This window comes from Myotis daubentonii, chromosome 8 (genome assembly GCF_963259705.1).
Source record: "Myotis daubentonii chromosome 8, mMyoDau2.1, whole genome shotgun sequence".
NCBI lineage: Eukaryota > Metazoa > Chordata > Mammalia > Chiroptera > Vespertilionidae > Myotis > Myotis daubentonii.
In genome coordinates this window covers 37,581,048-37,600,337 of record NC_081847.1, presented here as the reverse complement: position 1 = coordinate 37,600,337, position 19,290 = coordinate 37,581,048, and the positions used below count along the sequence as shown (strand labels likewise).

Here is a 19,290-nt window from a genome sequence, read left to right as displayed (position 1 = left end):
TACCCCTCTCCCTTCCACTCTCTAAAGTCAATAAAGACATATTTCTTTAAAAAAGAATAATGACAATCTGTACATGCTGATATAAGAAGCCATCTGCAAGATATATTGTCAAGTAAAAAAGGCATAGTGTTGCCCTGACCAGTTTGGCTCAGTGGCTAGAGCGTCGGCTGTGGACTGAAGAGTCCCAGGTTCGATTTCGGTCAAGGGCATGTACCTTGGTTGCGGGCACATCCCCAGTAGGGGATATGCAGGAGGCAGCTGATGGATGTTTCTCTCTCATGGGTGCTTCTAACTATCCTTCTCCCTTCCTCTCTGTAAAAAAATCAATAAAATATATTTTAAAAAATAAAGGCATAGTGTAGAGGCATGTGTATGGTATTATCCCTTTAATGTAAGTAAACAGGCATAAATATAAACATCTATTATAGCAGATAATAAAATTATCTGGGAGAAACTAAGAAACTGTCTCAGTAGTTCCTTTAAGTGAAAAATAGAGAGAATGAAAATTTGTCTTTTCATTTTTACCTTTCTGTATTGTTATAATTGTCTAACTTTAAGAACATACTTCCAGCACAGCATAGGAAATAGTCAATAACATTGTAATAACTGTGTATGGTGCCAGTAGGGTACTGGAAACAACAGGGGGAGCGCTTTGTAAAGTATATGATTGTCTAACCACTATGCTGTACACCTGAAACAAATATAATACTGATTTTTTTTAAATGTACCTCCAGGGATTATCTAGTTTGTAAGATTTTAGTTTTGGATTACTTCTCCATATTCCTTTATATTTTTAAAAAGCATTACTTAAACATGCAAAAAACCTTTCATTCTTATACTATCTTACTGGATCTTTACAACAGCCAAATGATGTATTAAAAACTAAATGTGGCCCTGGCCGGTTTATTTATTTATATATATATATATATATATAAATAAATAAATATAAATAAAATCCTAATATGCAAAGTTTCCCCTCGGGAGTTTGACCAGGAATTCAATAGCTCACTATAATTTGTACTGACCACCAGGGGGCAGCGCAGAACGAAAGAAGGCCGCAGCCGGCAGCCAGCTAAGGACCCTAACCATGCAGGAATTTCATGCACTGAGCCTCTAGTAATGCTAATAATAGCCAACTCTTCATATATTAAGTCAAGTAATCCTTATAACCACAGAAGTAAGGACTATTATTAAACCTCACTGTAAAGATGAGTAAACAAAGGAACAGAAAAAAATTAGGGATGCCCATATAGAGAGTGACTGAGTCAGGAGTTGAATTTAGGCCTTGCAGCTCCAGATTCTTAACCACTACCACATGTTTATGAGGTACACCTTTGAGTTATCCTTCCTAACTTATCAAATGAGGATTAATGGCCTCTATTACAGGGAGTAGTTTAGAAAAGATCTGCAAAGCCCCTATTTGGCATCAGAATTCATTTACAGTTAATGATGTACTGATAAGGACTCTAGGTTTTATTTTGGGAGAAGTGAAAGAGTACTGTAGCCATGATAACTGGAAGTCCGGCCCTCAGCAACCCCAACATGCTCTGAGAGAAGGGACTGAAGGCTCAAAGTAATAAAGAATTAAAGTGATAGATGAGTATGGAACAAGACATTTCAACTAGTCAGCTACAAGACAGGGTTAGAGGAAATAAACTCTGAGACACTCGAGGAAAGACTATTAATCACCAGAAACTAAAGATCAGGCTTTGAGATAACCTAATATTGCTTACCACTAGGCTTGCATTCAATTTCCATTAAAGGGTAATGGTGCCCTGTCCGTTGTCACTCAGTAGTTAGAGTGTCAGCCAGAGCATGGAAGGGTTTCAGGTTCGATTCCCAGTCAAGGCATATACCTGAGTTGCAGAGTTGCAGATTCTATCCTGGACCCTGGTTGCGGCGCATGAGAAAGGCAACCAATCGATGTTTTTCTCTCTATCTCTCTTTCTCTTTCCCTCTCTCTGTCTCTCCTCTCTCTTCCCACCCCCACTCCCCTCCCATTCTCTAAATATCAATAGAAAAATATCCTCAGGTGAGGATTAACAAAAATTTTAAAAGGTGATGGTGTCTTTCATTTACTCATTTTTTTTTGAGAGAGAAAAGAAGAAAGGGAGGGAGAGAGAGGAAGAGAGAGAAATGGATTTGTTGTTCCACTTATTTATACATTCATTGGTTGACTCTTGTATGTGTCCTAACCGGGGATCAAACCTGAAACGTTGGCATTTGGGACGATGCTCTACCCAGCCAGAGCCAAGGATAATGGTGTCTTTTTTTTTTTTTTTTTTAGATTTTTATTAAATTTTTAAAAATATTTTTATTGATTTCAGAGAGGAAGGGAGGAGAGACAGAAACATCAATGATGAGAGAGAATCATTGATCAACTGCCTCCTGCACACCCCCTACTGGGGATCAAGCCCGCAACCTGGGCATGTGCCCTTGGCCAGAATGGAACCTGGGACCCTTCAGTCCTCAGGCCGATGCTCTATACACTGAGCCAAACCAGCTAGGGCAGATTTTTATTAATTTTTAGAGAAAAAGTAAGGGAGAGGGAGAGAAAGACGGAGACAGACAGAGAGAAACATCAATTGGCTGCCTCCTGCACACTCCCTAGTGAGGATTGAAACTGAAACCCAGGCATGTGCCCTGATGCGGAATTGAACCAGAAACCTTTCAGTGCACAGGATGATGCCCAACCAACTGAGCCACACCAGCCAGAGCATGAGGGTGTCTTTTAACTTAAAGCCATTCCCTTTCAACTGAAGGACATTTCAAGTGAAGACATACTTAAATCTTTAGGTCTCCTTTATTCAATAGTTATTGAGTGTCTGCTATGTGCGTAGAGACAGGAAGGATGAAACACCCGCAACCCTGTTTTCTAGTGGGGAAGGCAAGCAAAAACAAGATAAACACATACACAAAGAAGATAATTACTGGCAAGGTAAGTACTGTGTGGAAAAACAAAATGATGTGAACCAGTGATGAGGGAGGACCATTTTGAAAGGCTGTTAGCAAGGACTCTAAGAAGCTGAGGTCTGTTCTAACTGGTTTGGCTCAGTGGATAGAGCAGTGGTTCTCAACCTTCCTAATGCTGCAGCCCTTTAATACAGTGCCTCATGTTGTGGTGACTCCCAATTTCATTGTTACAAATTGAACATAATTAAAGCATAGTGATTAATCACAAAAACAATATGTAATTATATATGTTTTCCAATGGTCTTAGGTGACCCCTGTGAAAGGGTCGTTCGACCCCCAAAGGGGTCGCAACCCACAGGTTGAGAACCGCTGGGATAGAGCATCGGCCTGCGGACTGAAGGGTCCCGGGTTCGATTGCGGTCAAGGGCATGTACCTTGGTTGCAGGCACATCCCCCAGTAGGGGGTGTGCAGGAGGCAGCTGATCGATGTTTCTCTCTCGATGTTTCTAACTCTCTATCCCTCTCCCTTCCTTTCTGTAAAAAAATCAATAAAAAAATAAAATAAAAAGAAGCTGAGGTCTGTGCAGAGATCTAAATGACAAGGAGACACCCATGTGATGATCTAGAGCAGGGGTGGGGGAATCATTTGGTCTGGCCCTGTCAAGGTAACCATAAGTGGGACTCGAAATTCAATAAATCTAGGAGTTTTTTTCATAGAAACATAAATTTATATTAAGTGAATTATATTAAGCAAATGATGTTATAAACAATGACATTATATCCAAACTAGAAGCCCCATGCACAAAAATTTGTACACTGGCAGGGGAGGGAGATCCCTCAGCCCAACCTGTGCCCTCTCACAATCTGGGACCCCTCAGGAGATAACCACCTGCTGGCTTAGGCCCACTCCCCGGGTGGCAGATGGCACGCCCAATCCCGCAGTGTTTGCCCTGTCTCCCCCGGTCGCAGATGGCAGGCCCAGATCCCACGCTGGGGCGAGCAGAGGCTGGGGATCTCGCTGCCACCTGCCCCGCCCACCCCGCCCAAGACACTGCAGGCCTGGATCCCGTGCTGGGGCAGGCAGCAGCTCGGATCACGCTGCTGCCTGCCCCGCCCACCCCTCCCCGCACAGGGCAGGCCAGGATCTCACGCTTGGGTGTCGCAGCGGGATCTGCCTGCAGTATGCAAATTAGCCGCTATCTTTGTTGGCGGTTAATTTGCATATCACACTGATTAGCCAATGGGAGGCGTAGCGAAGGTATGGTCAATTACCATGTTTGTCTATTATTAGATTAGATGGGCCTTGGCAGAAAAAAAGATTCCCCCACCCCTGATCTAGAGGAAGAGGCAAAGTCCTAGAGGCAAGGCCCCTCAGGTGGGAATCAGCTCCTCTACCCCACCCTCACAGCCCTGAGCCTACCAGGTGGAGACTCCCCTGAAGCCCTTGCTGCTGTTCCAGAAAAGCATAAACAATATACCAGCAGGTCCAGTGATAGATCTATAGGAGGAAGCTTCCAAGGGGACTCTGCCAAAGTTCTGGCTTGGAGGAAGGCCAGGGAGTGCTTAGGGATGGCAGCACAGACAGGTTTTAGACTCAGATTCTGGCCAATCCTATCTCCACTCCTTGGTGGCTGAGTAAAAAAGAGAAAAATCACTTAGCCTCCCCTCTGTTTGCCCATATAGAAAATGGGATTGATAACCTCTACCTCCTGGGGTTATTGTGATTAAATAAGTGAGCTAATGGATATCAAGTGCTTAGCACAATAAACACTAAATAGTATCAGTGATAAAATGGTATATGATAGAAATAGCACTAGCAAAAAGGACATTAGACACAAAAGATTACCGTCAATATTATTATGAAATGCTAACAAATGGTATCCAATATACAGAACTAAAAAACAAAAACTGCACAACTTAATCCTAGGGAAGTGACAAATTGATTCATTATGTGCAAGAGCCTCTGAACCACCATCCTCAAGTTTCAAGGATACAGAAGGAACACTGGGTCCAAAGCAAAGATCATTTCCATTCCTTCAGGACCTTTCCCAGATCACACTAAAAGAGTTGAATTCATTTCTTTTACTTGAGGGGCGAAGGAAGAAAGCAGAGGAGAGGGGAGAGTCAGGGAAGAAGGAAGAGAGAAAAGAAATAGGCCAAAAAATTCCCACACTTCCCAGATACTTGAAATGCTTTCTCCAAGAACCTAGCTTTTCCTTCCACAATTAAAATTCAGACAGACAGCAAACACAGGTTGAGTTTATCTATTTCGAAACACTAAGAATGAACCCAACCAGCATGGTTCAGTGGTTGAGCATCAACCTATGAACCAGGAGGTCACAGTTAAATTCCCAGTCAGGGCATATGCCCCAGTTGCAGGCTTGATCTCCAGTGGGAAGCGTGCAGAAGGCAGCCAATCAATGATTCTCCCATCATCATTGATGTTTCTTTCTCTCTCTCCCCCCTCCCTTCCTCTCTGAAATCAATAAATACATATATATATTTTTTTAAAATACTGAGAATGAATTGGTTAAATCAATGATCCTCCCAGAAGCAATGCAAAGGGCCTAGTGCTCAGGGTTGGCTCCAGAATATATTTGCTGAATGACCTTTGGCACATTACTCAACCTCACTGAGCTAATCATCTTACCCTCACAAGTTCCTTCTCCTTGTCTCCCCATCACAGTTTAAGGCTCCAAGACTGGCCAATATACCAATCTAAAAACATGGGCATCTCCTATGCTTCCCTTTCTGTCACCATCTTGTAATACCTACTTCTAAGTCTCTCCCATTTCTGGGTGGTTGCCCAATTCACACACACACACCTGGTACTAACCCAGACACTGCAACAGCTCATGATGGAGCTCAAAGCCTTCAGACGCACCTCCCAGATACAAACCAATACTGTCTCACAAGCCGACATCCTCTGACTGCCGATTTTATGACAGACACTATTCTAAATACATATACAGGGTGGTCAGATTATGATGACCACCTGACGTTTGTAGGCAAATTAGCTATAATTTCACACTGAAGTTGCTAGAGGGCCAGACCATTATAAACAGGGAAACAGGTTGTTTACCAAGACAGAAGTGATATTTTTCTGAAGATATGGGTAAACAACGCGATTTAACAGCCTTTGAACATGGGATGTTTATATATCTATGCATGTATATGTACATGTATATGTGTGTATATATATATATACACACACACACAGAGTGGCCAGATTATTATGACCACCTGACGTTTGTAGGCAAATTAGCCGTACACTGCATCATATGGGATATGGAAGCTGAAGGCCTGTTCGAACACCTTTGCTGTCTGCAGTTACCAAGATAAAACGTCTCCAATTCGCACAGGAACACAAGGATTCGACAGTCGAGCATTGGAAAAAAGTCATGTGGTCCGATGAATCACGTTTCCAGTTGCATCATGCAGATGGCAGAGTGAGAATTTGGCGGAAGCAGCACGAAAGCATGCACCCCACATGCATGAGTACAACCCTTCAAGCTGGTGGGGGCAGTGTTATGGTTTGGGACATGTATTCCTGGCATGATTTGGGCCCTTTAATTCATGTGGAACAATGTCTGAATAGCACAACATACCTAAGTATCGTTGTTGATCAGGTTCATCCTATCGTGTTGATGGCGTATCCCAATGGAGATGGCTTCTTCCAACAAGACAATGCGCCATGCCACGGTGCTCATATTGTGCAGGAGTGGTTTCAAGAACATGAGGGAGACTTTATCTTGCTTAGGTGGCCCCCACAATCACCAGATCTCAATCCAATTGAGCATTTGTGGGAGGAAGTTAAAAGAGCCATCAGGCAGCTGGTTCCACAACCATCAAATCTCACAGAGCTGGACAGTGCTATTCATCAGGCCTGGTGTCAGATTCCTCGCATCACCTTTCAACATCTTGTGGAGCCAAGAATCGCCGCAGTATTGAAGGCAAAAGGTGGCCCAACGAAGTACTGATGGGGTGGTCATAATAATCTGGCCACTCAGTGTGTGTATGTATATGTGTGTGTGTATGTGTGTATATATAGATATATATAAATATATATGTGTGTGTGTGTATATATATATATATATACACACACACATATATATGTCATTTAGTGTCTACCTCACAGGTTCGTAATAGGATTATCATTATTCCTATTTTATAGATGAAAAAAACTAAGGTTCAGAAAGTAAGCTGTTCAAATAACAAAGCTAGCAAGTATTGGAGCAAGGAATTAAACCCAGGTAATCTGACTCTAGTCAACTACTATACTGTTACTAATGTTCCTCAGTGTTACTACAGTGATACTTCTAAAACACAAATCTGATCATAAGATGCCTCTGATCATAAAACAGCTCAGGTTACTTCTTTGGTTAATTTCAAGTTAATTTAATTGTGTATGTTTTATTAAAATACTATGTATATATTTAAAAATAAAATAAATTGCCCTAGCTGGTTTGGTTCAGTGGATAGAGCATCGGCCTGAGGACTGAAGGGTCCCAGGTTCAATTCCAGTCAGGGGCACATGCCTGGGTTTCAGGCTCAACCCCCAGTAGGGGGCGTGCAGGAGGCAGCTGATCGATGATTCTCTCTCATCATTGATGTTTCTATCTCTCTCTCCCTCTCCTTTCCTCTCTGAAATCAATAAAAATGTATTTTTTAAAAATTGCTGTTTTAAAAAATTTTTAGTTAATTAATTAATTAATTAAACAATTCAGGATATATGTCATTACATCTCAATTTAAATAAAAGCAGTTTAGTAGTTTCCCTGCACAACTAAGTTTAAGCTCCTCAGTGTGGCTGTCAGTGAGTTAATCCTTATGACCAAACCAAACTGAATGGGAGCTTAAAAGGAGGGAAGCAGGGAAGCTTAGCAGAGGGGCCGTAGCACATAGAAGTTATGAACCAGAACTCTAGAGTGAGATTTAGATCCCAGCTCCACCATTTTCCAGATGACTTTACATAAGTCATTTCCTCTCTGAGTCTCAGCCTCCTCATCTGTAAAAGAGGGATAGTACCAGTACCTTCATATAGGTGTGGTAAAGAAAAAAATTACTTAGCACAGAGCCTGGCACACAATAAGCTCTCATGGTTAATTACTGCTCTTGGAGCCCACACTCCCAGGCTCCTTGCAGTTCCAACCTCCAGAGCTTTGCTCAAACAAACTGCTTCCTCTGCCTGATCCTTTAGTGCTGGGCTCAACCATTAGCCCTTCCCTGAAGAGCTTACTGGGTCAGGGGCTCAGTCCAATATTCTCCCATGACAGCCTGGCTGGCCTGTCCTCTGAGAGACAACAATTAGTACTCTATACTGAAATTGCCTCTTTCTGAGTCAATTTCTCCGTAAGCCTTGAACTCCTCCTCATAGGCACCCCTGGCATCTAACAAGTAGTACCCTTACATGGTAGTCAGGTGCTTGTTAGAGATGACCTCAGCTTTTATCTCTCTCTCTCTCTCTCTCTCTCTCTCTTCCTCCCCGCCCCCCTCTCTCCTCTTTCTCTAAAATAAATAAAAGCATATCCTCAGGTGAGGATTAAAAAAAATGAAAAAACAAAAATAAGGGCTTTGGGATATCTAAACACTAATGATATTAAGAGTATACTGTCCTGCCTTAGCCGGTTTGGCTCAGTGGATAGAGCATCAGACTCAGGACTGAAGGGTCCCAGGTTCAATTCCCAGCAAGGGCACATGCTCATGTTTCAGGCTTGATCCCCAGAAGGGGGCGTGCAGGAGGCAGCCGATCAATGATTCTCTCTCATCATTGATGTTTCTATCTCTCTCTCCCTTTCCCTTCCTCTCTGAAATTAATAAAAATATATATTTTTAAAAAAGAGTATACTGTACTGTCATTTTTTTTTAAAAAAATGTTTTCATTGATTTCAGAAGAGAGGGAGACAGAGATAGAAACATCAATGATGAGAGAAAATCATTCATTGGCTGCCTCCTGCATGCCCCCTCCCCCACACTGAAGATCAAGCCCACAACCCGGGGACCAGGGCACATGCCCTGACCAGAAATCAAACCGTGACTTCCTGGTTCATAGGCTGACGTTCAACCATTGAACCACACCAGTCGGACAGGTACTGTTATGTTCTTAAGTGTGAAAATGAGGAGGAAAATTTAGTATCTTTCTCTTACAGACACTAATGATGTAGTTAAGGATAAAATACAAATTAACAAACAAGGTCCATGAGGAGATTTTACAAACATTTTGTGAAAGAAATAAAATAAAAATAATAGTAACATATACTCAACTCTTCACAGTTCACCAAGTTTTGATAACTTTATGAATTAGGTTTTCTTATTCCTATTTTAGGAAATGTAGGGAAAGGGTAGTATTTACTGATACTTCCGATGATCAATGAATGGAAGACAGTTATGATGATACTTGAGTGTGGAAACAGATCCAGACAGGTTAAGTAACCTGCCATGCTAGACGTGTCTCTAATGCCTACACCACAGTGAGAGGCCCAAGAGGTTTAAACAACACGCCCAAGTTACAAGTTACAGAAGCTGGATCTCAAACTCAGGCATTCTGTCTCCAAATCCTGGTTCTTACCACCATATACCATGCAGCCTGGACATGAAAGGTGGCCTCTTCAACTATCTTGCTTTTCTAAATTGGAGATGTGTAATTCTCATATAGGTCAAAGCATGATCAATTTCCTACACATCAAAGCACACTGGACAGCATTCACCACTCCATGGGACAAACAGCCCAAACCATCCACGTCCAGAAGCCTCAAGAAAGAGATAAGGTAGTGAGCTGGGCTTCTACAATTAACGGATATTTGCATGGTCAGGAATGGAATCAGGGATGAGGGGGCAAGGCCATCCCTTCTCTCAGCTGTACCTCAGTTCGGTTTTCCAGAATGTTGCCTGTTTGATACTGTGATTAAAATGACTTATTCTAACCAGGGTGAGGGTGAGGGGAGGGGTTAAGCATCCATAGAGAGGAAGATGTAAATAAAACAGGACTACAGGCCAAGAAATTTGGACTCTTAATTAGCAAATGACCTTGGACAGGTTACTTAACCCCTGTTTCCTCATCAGATGAAGATAATAAATTGTCAAGACTCAATAAGATCCAATAGAGTACTCCAAAAAATGCTTCTATAATTATTACTAGTGGCCCGGTGCACAAAATTCATGCACATTAAAAGGGAATTAGCCCTAACCAGTTTGGCTCAGTGGATAGAGTGTCAGCCTACAGACTCAAGGGCCCCAGGTTCAATTCCGGTCAATGGCATGTACCTTGGTTGCCGACACAACCCCATTGGGGAGTATGCAGGAGGCAGCTGATAGATGTCTCTCCCATCGATGTTTCTAACTCTATCCCTCTCCCTTCCTCTCTGTAAAAAATCAATAAGATGTATTTTAAAATAAAAGGGAATTAGAGGAAATATTTTAATATTGCTTTTGGCCTTTATAATAAAAGTGTCAGAGATGAAAGAAAATTAGTAAAATGTATATGAAAATCTTCCTCCTGTCAGAGTCTGGGGTGCACCACGGGACCCAGAGTCAAGTCCCCACCCACCCACGTGCGCGAGACCCAGACCTGGCTGGCCCCCCCTATTGGGCTAGATCCAGAACCGGCCGGTCCCACCCTTGTCAAGCCCCATCGGGTGGCGGGGCACAACCTGAGGTCCCCTGGCCTGGCACCAGGGTGGGGAGGCATAGCCTGAAGTCCCCTGTCAAGCCCCACCAGGCTGGGGGAGCGGCCTGCGCTCCCCCAGCCTGGCGCCGGGGCGGAGGGCGCAGCCTGAAGTCCCACGGCCTGGTGCTGGGGCGGGGGGCACGGCCTGAGGTCCAGCACCAAGGTGGAGGGTGCACCTTGAGGTCCCCCATCAAGTCCTGCTGGGTGGGAGGCACAGCCTCAGGTCCCCTGGCTGGTGCTGGGGGGGGGGGGGGGGGGGGCGCGGCCTGAGGTCCCCTGGCCTGGCTCCAGGGCGGGCGTGCAGCCTGAGGTCCCCCATCCCAGCACCAGGGTGGGGGCGCACCTTGAGGTCCCCTGTTAAGCTCTGCCAGGGTGGGGGGGGCACGGCCTCAGGTCCCCTGGCCCAGTGCCAGAGCAGGGGGCATGGACTAAGGCCCCCCCATCAAGCCCCACCGAGCGGGGGGTGCAGCCTGAGGCCCCCCGGCCTGGTACCAGGGCAGGGGGCGTGGCCTGAGGTCCCCTGTCAAGCTCCACAGGTCGGGGGTGGGGGGTGGGAGGGAGCTGCAGCCTCAGATCCCTGCTGATTGCTCCTTAAAGCTCGTTATGGGAACTCGGCCTCAGCTGTGGGTGCAGCCATCTTTGTGGTGGAGTGACAGTCACTTTGCATATTCCCTCTTTATTATATAGGATTGTTGTAAAATGTCACCTGGGCTAGTGTGGCTCAGTGATTGAGTGTCTCAACCTATGAATTAGGATGCCCAAGTTGTGGGCTCAATCCCCAGTGGGGAGGGCATGTAAGAGGTAGCCAATCAATGATTCTCTCTCATCATTGATGTTTCTATGTCTCTCTCCCTCTCTCTGAAATCAATAAAAATATTTTTTAAAAAGAAAAATATATTTTAATAAATTAAAATAAATTAAAATAAAAATGTCCACATTTCCTGGCCAAACTTCCAAAACCTAGAAATCCCAACACCTGTGCACCTGTAAAAGCAAGGAAGGCATGTCAATCCACCTAGCCATACACGTTTTCCATGCAGGAAAGAGACCTCTTGAAAATCAGGTCTCTTACTAGGACAAAGAGAACCCACATAGTCATCTAAGATGCCTGGGAGTCAGCCTTTTAAATCCTAGGATTATGCTCCTGACATCAGATAAGCTCTCATCAAACAAAAACATGGTTTTAAATCCTTCCGCAGGCCCCTCCTGTCCTCCTTCCCCAAAGTCCACTGATTCAGGCACCACCTCCCTTTCACACAACTGCACTGTTTATGCTTGGTGACTCATACCAGGCTCCTAAAATTTTATGGGATCTCTCCAAGCACACTGCTTTCATTATTTGTCCAAAAAAAGCGAAAGGTAGCTAAATACCTAGCCCAAGACCTAGCAAAGTTGTCACAGCATCATTACAAATCAAGGTTTCAATTTTTAAAAAATATATATTTATTGATTTCAGAGAGGAAAGGAGAGGGAGAGAGATAAAAACATCAATAATGACAGAGAATCATTGATCAGCTGCCTCCTGCACACCCCCTACTGGGGACTGAGCCTGCAACCCGGGCATGTGCCCTTGACTGGGATCGAACCCGGGATGCTTCAGTCTGCAGGCCGATGTTCTGAGCCAAACTGGCTAGGGCTTGGGTTTCCATTTTTAATAGATTACCCCAAGGTTAGTCAGTCAACAATCTGAAAGGGGCAGTCGCTGAGAGAAATGAATATGGACAGCATCCTCCCTTTTTCTTTCCAAGTTTATCATCTAACCAAACCAAGGAGACTCTAAAGACATATTTTGTTTTTTAAAATGCTTATCAAGAAAAATGTATCCCTGGCCAGTGTGGCTCAGTTGATTGAGCATTGCCCCAAGCACTGAAAGCTTGGAAATCAGAACTCAAACCTCCCTTCATCTCCCTAGGAAGTAATTAGGGGGCAGGGGAAGGGGGGAGCAGATGGATTACTTTTTTTAAAAAATTACTCTTTATCCAATCACAGTTTACTTAGATAGGCCACGTGGTTTGTTTGTTTGTTTAATTTATTGAATTTTCTGGAGAAAGAGGAAGACAGAGAGAAACATCAATTTGTTGTTCCACTTATTTATGCATTCATTGGTTGATTCTTGTACATGCCCTGACCGGGGATAGAACCAAAACCTTGGCATATTGGGACAATGCTCTAACCAATGGAGATATTTGGCTAGGGCTACATTTTTCTTTCTTTTTTTAAATATGTTTTTATTGATTTCAGAGAGGAAGGGAGAGGGAGAGATAGAAACATTAATGGTGAGAATCATTGATCTGCTGGCTCTTGCACGCCCCCTACTGGAAATCAAGCCCGCAACCTGACTGTGACCTCCTGGTTCATGAGTCAACACCCAACCATTAAGCCACCTGGGAGAATTTCATTCTATCTACACTGCTAATTCAAAGCAAAAAAAGAAAGCTGGAGTAGGGAGGAGAGGAAAACATTTTTAAAATATAAATCAGACAAGAGAATTTACAAATAAACATGTTTTATGTAAAATACAGCCTCCCTCTTAGTGATTCAGGATAGTAGTGAACATTAAACAGAGAATTCAAGGAAGATTTCTTTGAGAAGTTTAGGCAGTTTTGAATAAAATAAAGCATGGAACTGACAGAGGACATGGAGGCAGAAGAATGCTCTAGTTGGGTGTGAGGACAAGCTGGCTGCCTTGGCTAGGAAAGAGGCAGTGGCAGAAGTGACTCGGACAAGAGAATGACTGGCAGCCTGCCCAACAGAGCACGTGAAGAAATCAGATCTGCTACAACAAGCTCCCAGACACTGGGTTTCTAATAAGCAAGGTACTGTCGAAGACTCAGAACAGGGCAGACCTTGGAGGAAATCAGCCCCTCACTTTACAAAAGGGGAGAATGAGGCCCAGTAGCATTAAGTGACTAGCCTGAGGTCTCAACAGTGAGTGGAGCAGCTGGGACTATTGCCAAATCCAGATCAAATCCCTGACTGAAGAGAATCTGACATTCATGTGAGGGATGGGGGAAGGGGAGGACCAGGACACAAAATAGTCTAGTCATTCAAATTTGTCCTGATTAGAGCACAGAATAGAATTATGCTGGAAAAAGGCCATGACAGGTAACAGCCAGGGAAATGACCTAAGACATTTAGAAAGAAAAAACCCACTAAGACTTAGAAATAGATTAGAAATGTGGGTTCAAAAGGAGAGAGACCATCATAAGAAATGATCCCCATCAACGAAGGTCATCTTCCCACCAGCATTCACCTTTGTGAAGTTCCCATACAGAGATAAGCTAGCAGCTTCCATTCAAGTTCCAAGCGCTGCCTTTCCCAGACCCATTTCCAGAACCTAGAAAACCAAAGACTCGGACATTCCAACACCTGTGACCCTGCTGACTTGGGATAGCTCAGGCTCCCTACCATGGTAGGATAACAGGTGAGGAATCAGAGAAACAAGCTGGATGATTATATCAGCTATGAAGTATGATATAATGATTCTATGTCAAGAATTATGTTTGAATTTAAGCAAAAAATATTTAAGCATTTAAATTTGACAAAATATAAATAAATGTTGATGGAAGGAGACTTGACTAGGGGTCATGAACACATAATACAATATACAGGTGATATCCTATATAATAAAAGGATAATATATAAATTGACCCTAATAGCAGAACGACCAGAATGACTGCTCGACTAGTCACTATGAGGCGCACTGACCACCTCTCTTGTCCTTTTTCCCAGCCAGCATGCTCCGATCACCCAATGGCAAATGGGGAATCAGGGGTGGATGGCAGGGGATGCGGGCAGTGCCAAGCCAAGGCCCCTGCCCCGCCAGTTGCCCCACACACAGAGGGCAACCCACGGTGGGGGCGGGGCCGGCGAGCGGGCAGGAATGGCCAACCTCTCAGTTCCTCCTCCCAGCTGGCAGGCTCCGATCACTCAATGGCGAACAGGGAACCAGGGTTGGGGGGAGGCGCGGAGGGGGGGCCGGGGGGGGCGGGGGGAGGGCCGGGGCTGGCTGCAGGCAGCGGGAGAAGATGGCCCTGATTGTAGGCCAGGCCTAGAGACCATACCTGCGTATGAATTTTGTGCGCAAGGCCTCTAGTATTATAGAATTGTATGCCTGAAACCTATATCATTCTATTAACCAATGTCACCAAAAATATTCAATTAAAAAATTGTTAAAGTTTAACAAATATGAATTAATTTTCAAGGGAAATAGAAAAGAATTGAGCTTTTCGTACCTTGTTTTTAAAGAGAGCATTCTCATACATTGTTAGTGGAAGTATAAATCAATGCATCCTTTGTGCGGGTCATTTTGGCAATATTCATTAAAAGTCTTAAAAATAAGCACGTAACTTGGCCTACCAATTACATATAGGAATTTATCTTTGGGAGATAATAATGATTGGGCTAAATATGTTTCTATAGAAAGCACTGTTTATAGCAGTAAAAAGCCAGAAACTACCTTGACATCTCAGAATTGGAGACTAAGTTTTAATACATGTACAAATGGCAGAAACAGGCCTATAGCCATTAAGTGAGCTATCATGGAACTTGAAGGGAAACACCCAGGTTTTGGAAAAGGTGGACAAAATAAATAAATAAATTTGACAAAGTACATAGAAATCAAAGTCCTAGAGAAGTTTTAGCCATGGATTTTAAAGCTAAATGCTAGAATAACTGTAATTGAGTATAACTAGTAGTACTCAGAAGGGGATCATGCCTTGTACAAACTTTAAGGGGTGCCCAGCTGTGATGGCTCAGTGGATTGAGCGTCATCCCACGGACCAAGAGGTCCTGGGTTCGATTCCCAGTCAGGGCACATGCCTGGGTTGCGGGCTCCATCCCCAGTAGGGGGTGTGCAGGAGGCAACCAATCAATGAGTCTCTCTCATCATTGATGTTTCTATCTCCCTCCCCCTCTCCCTTCCTCTCTTAAATCAATAAAAATATTAAAAAAAAAAAAAAAAACTTTAAGGGGTATGTGTCTGGATAAAGAGAAAATGGAACTTAATACCAATAAGCATAAGGTTAGCATAAGGCTAACCACCACCTTCCTATTTTCACACAAAAATCTTTGACTTTGTGTACAGAACCTCACTACTCAAAATATAGTTCAGTAATATTAGCATCACCTGGGAATTAAAAATGCAGGCACTCGGGCCCCACCCTAAACCTACTGGATCAGAATCAGCATTTTAGCAAGACCCCACCCCCAAGTGACTTATAAGCACATTCAAGTTTGAGAAGCAGTGGTATAGAACACTTGGGTGCACTGTTCATAGCAGTACACAGATAAAGCACCAACCAGGCAAATAAAGAGACAAAGTACCTGTTCACTTTTATTTTATTAGGTACTGCTCAGACAGACCTTCCATGTTTTTTGATGAATTTGGTAGTTACTAATGACCAAATGATCTAAATATGGATCTATTTCACTTCCTGAAATAACACAACTTAGCTCTAGGGCTTTCATGAACATGAGATATAAAACAGCTTAGTTGTTCTGAAAATACAATTCAAGTTCCAACACTGAGTTCAAACACTTCTCCACATGCTCCAATAATTCCTACAGGTTCCTGGGAGTATCATTAAATCCCCCAGCATCCCTAAGAAGCAGGTGCTTGGCAAACTTCCAATCTCCAAATGAGATTCAGAAGGATGTGGTCCTAAAAATGCAGTATTTTCCTTTGGCCTTGTCCTGCCAATGTAGTTTCTCAGGCCCAAACTCTCTCCCCCACTGAGGCCTCATACAGCTGCACACTCAAGTACTTCTCAAAAGGAAGAAAGGTCAGAGGTGTCATTATCCCATAAGCACTTGGGATTCCAGCTGTGGAGAAATTAATCTGATTAAGGGGTTCAGGCTGAGAAGCCCTGAGTAAGATCTAGAAAGGCAGAGGGAAATACAAAAGAAATAATCTACTGAGAGGCTCTTAAAAGACAAGAGGTCCCAGGTATTTGTAGATTTTAAGGTAAGGGTTGGGAGCAAGGCTTGGCAGATAGGTGATGGGAGAGACAAGGATCCATCCCTCACCTGCACCCCTGGGACAATAACAAAAAGAGTAATCAGACATTCCTCCAAATGATCTCTTTTCTTGATAAAAGGAAAGAAGTAAGCCAATGTAGGGAGGAAGCTTTGAGCTGAAAGCAAGACTAGAAGAATCTCTTGAGAGCTTTTTTTTTTCCAATACAGGAAAATAAAGCAAAGGAGAAAACAGTATTCATCTAACCAGAATATTATAGGAAGCAAACCACCAGGAGGATTAAGAGTCCTGTGAATAACCAAAGAAATGAGAGGTGATTCCTTCCCAGTTTAAATCCAGCCTGGGTAGAAGGCAAGCTAACAGAGAAGAGTTCCAGTTAGCAGAAAGATAAAGTAGACACAGGGAAGAAAACATGCAGACACCCCTTTAGAAGGGAGAGCCTCCCTTTGGGCAAAGTGAATTCAGGTATGACTATAGGAAGTACGCTCAGGGAAAAAAAAAAGTCACAGAAGCAGAGAAAGTGCTGTGCTAAAGATACCCATTCATCAAAGGAAGAGCCCTAGCTGCTCTTGTTCAGTGAACAGAGCATGGGCCTTAGGACTCAAGGGTCCCGGTTCCATCCTGGTCAAGGGCACATTCTTGGGTTGCAGGCTCAATCCCCAGTAGGGGGCGTGCAGGAGGCAGCCGATCAATGATTCTCTCTCATCGTTTATGGTTTTTTTTAAATATATTTTTATTGATTTCTGAGAGGAAGGAAGAGGGAGAGAGAGAGATAGAAAAATCAATGCTGAGAGAGATCATTGATCGGCTGCCTCCTGCACGCCCCACACTGGGGATCGAGCCCGCAACCCTTGAGGGCATGTGCCCTTGACCCGAATCGAACCTGGGACCTTTCAGTCCACAGGCCTCGCTCTATCCACAGAGCCAAACCGGCCAGCCATGGTTGGCAAACTGCGGCTCTCGAGCCACAGGAGGCTCTTTGGCCCCTTGAGTGTGGCTCTTCCTAAGCCTTAGGAGTACCCTAATTAAGTTAATAACAATGTACCTACCTATATAGTTTAAGTTTAAAAAATTTGGCTCCCAAAAGAAATTTCAATCGTTGTACTGTTGATATTTGGCTCTGTTGACTAATGAGTTTGCCGACCAAGGGGCTAGGGCATCATTTATGTTTCTAACTCTCTCTCCCTCTCCCTTCCTCTCTGAAATCAATAAAAATACACTTAAAAAATCTTTATAAAAAAAGAAAATACAAGTGCTAAGACTGATATCAGTCTTAAAATTAAAAAAAAATATAAAGGAACAGGGAGAGCACCTACAGGGAATTGAGGTTCCAGAAATGGAAGGGAACTGGGGGGAGGGGAGGGGATGTTTTAGATGGCGGAAGAGCTCAGAAACCATGGACTACCACCTGGGAATGAGAGGAATCAGAAAAAAAGAAGTACCCTCCCAGATTTAAGAAGCATCAGGAAGGTGACTGCACCCTGAAAACTGTGTATCCAAAGGGGTGTATCCCATACATTTGGGGAACACAAGAAACAAATACACCCCCAGATATGAAAATGAGTCTCCCTCGGGAACTAATGAAAAAGGGTGCAAACCCAAAAACGGTGACTGGAAGAGCAGCGAATTCCCTTCTTGTGTAATTGCCTATATGTACCCTTAAACTTCAGGACTTGGATCTCATTTTCAGTCGTATCTAGAAATGAAGTGCACCTCACATTTGAAGGGTTGAGGAAAGGAAGCAGCCCTTAAATTTAAGAAATTCTGGGAAGCACATTGCCAGCTTAGGAGCCTGGAAAAGGGGGCTTGGATTTGTGGAAATGTAAGTACCCCAAAACTCTGGTTATTGAACCCCAGATCTGAGAGACTCGCTAACAGGGCGAAGCTCCAAATTTGAAAGGGAGTGCTTACTCAGATTGAAGGCTCGAAAAAAGGAAGTGTCTTCCCAGTTTGAGGAGCCTAGGAAAGGGGGTACATCCTCAGTTTGAGGGGGCTTTGGAAATTGAGGTAAAACCCCCTGGACTGGAGCTTAAGAAAGGGGTGACCCACCCACATTTTCAAAACTAGAGAAAGGGGACACTCCCATAGTCGGGCTTGAGAAAGGGGTGTGCTCCCCAGAATAGGATAAAAGAGTCAATTTTCAAAAACGCATTCTCAAAAAAAAGGCAATAGCAAAGGCTGGTGGTGGAGGTCTCCGGGCCACAAAGCTCAGGCTCTGGCCCTGGCGCTTACCGCTTACCGCTTACCGCTTACCACCCACCACCACCACCACCACCACCACCAACACGGCCCGCTCCGCGCCCCAGGCCCGCACCCCGCGACCCAGCCCCCTCGGGCGGCGCTGATTGGCTTAGGCCGCCGTCACTCCCGCGGGCAGCCCTGAGGATTGGGCGCCGCTCGCACGCCCGCCACGCTCTCAGCAGCAGTCCCCGGGCCTCCCTCCGGGCTGGGCGAGACGGGCCAGGCGGGGAGCAGGGCCGGGCAGGGGACCAGAGCAGCGGTGGCGTCCGTCCCCGTCCCCGCCCGCACGGCACGCGCCGGCGCGGGCCCGCCCGGACCGGCTTCGACCAGCCGGCTTCGCCTCGCTGTGCCTCACCGCGAGCTCACCTCACAGCCCCGCTCCGGCTGCGCCGCTTCAGGACCAACCGCCAGAAGGACTCTGCGTGCTGCGCACCACGTGATCCTAGGGACGCGCCCAGCGTATACCCCGCCCCCCACACATACGCACCATCGCC

The 19,290-nt window shown here is 44.5% G+C and overlaps 1 protein-coding gene across 4 annotated transcripts in view; it reads right to left on the bottom strand.

Annotated features, from left to right (window-relative positions):
* PHF20 (PHD finger protein 20) overlaps nucleotides 1-19,290 on the bottom strand; it is a 135,539-nt gene extending 116,249 nt beyond the window's left edge. For 3 of the 4 annotated variants that reach the window (XM_059706032.1, XM_059706034.1, XM_059706035.1), the window contains exon 1: nucleotides 19,163-19,290. The gene's annotated coding sequence lies outside the window, so the exon portion shown is untranslated. Of the gene's footprint in view, nucleotides 1-19,151 lie in introns of all 4 variants that reach the window. The other variant, XM_059706033.1, reaches the window with a different exon arrangement.